The sequence below is a fragment of the Myotis davidii genome, unplaced genomic scaffold (assembly GCF_000327345.1).
Source record: "Myotis davidii unplaced genomic scaffold, ASM32734v1 scaffold2627, whole genome shotgun sequence".
NCBI classification, from domain to species: Eukaryota; Metazoa; Chordata; class Mammalia; order Chiroptera; family Vespertilionidae; genus Myotis; species Myotis davidii.
Window position 1 is genome coordinate 244,764 of NW_006297905.1, and position 888 is coordinate 245,651.

Genomic DNA, 888 nt, shown 5'->3' on the forward strand with positions numbered 1-888 from the left:
CAGCACAATATACCATAGCTAAGATTTGGAAACAGCCTCAGTGCCCATCAGCAAATGAGTGGATTAAAAAACTGGTACATTTACACAATGGAATACTACGGTGTGGTAAAAAAGAAGGAGTTCTTACCATTTGCAACAGCATGGATGGAACTGGAGACCATTATGCTAAGTGAAATAAGCCAGTCAGAGAAAGATAAATATCACACGGTCTCACTCATTTGTAGAATATAATGAACAACATAAACAGATCCAGAGAGAGAAGCATCAATCAGACCCTCAAACCTCAGAGGGCAGGTAGGGGATGGTGGGGGTAAGGGGGAGAGATCAACCAAAGGACTTCTATGCATACATATAGGCCTAACCAATAGGCACAGACAACAGGGGGGTGAGGACATGAGTGGGGGGGGATGGAATGTAATGTGGGGATAAGGACACATACGTAATAACTTAATCAATAAAAAAAAGTCCAAAAAAGAGAAAGAAATTTAAAAAAATAATAAAATACTGGATTCTCTTAATATTTCATTATAAATGAGACCCAACGCGAGAGTACACAAAGTATAATCCTATCTAATAAAAGAGAAACATGGTAATTGGCGTACGACCACTACCCTTCCCATTGGCTAATCAGGGCGATATGCAAATTAACTGGCAGCCAGGCAGCTTGAAACTAACATGAGGCTTGCTTGCTTCAGTGACGGAGGACTGCAACGTTCCCCGCCTGCAGCTGCAGTTTCAGAAACTCTGTAACAAATACCACCTGACTTCAGCCAGCAGATTTGCAACATTGTAAGCAAAGGCCAGAAACCTACTTTCAGCTGCAGAGGCCTAAGAGCTGGAGCCAAGCCTCAAAGCTAAAGCTGGCCCAGAATAAAAAGAAAAAAAACG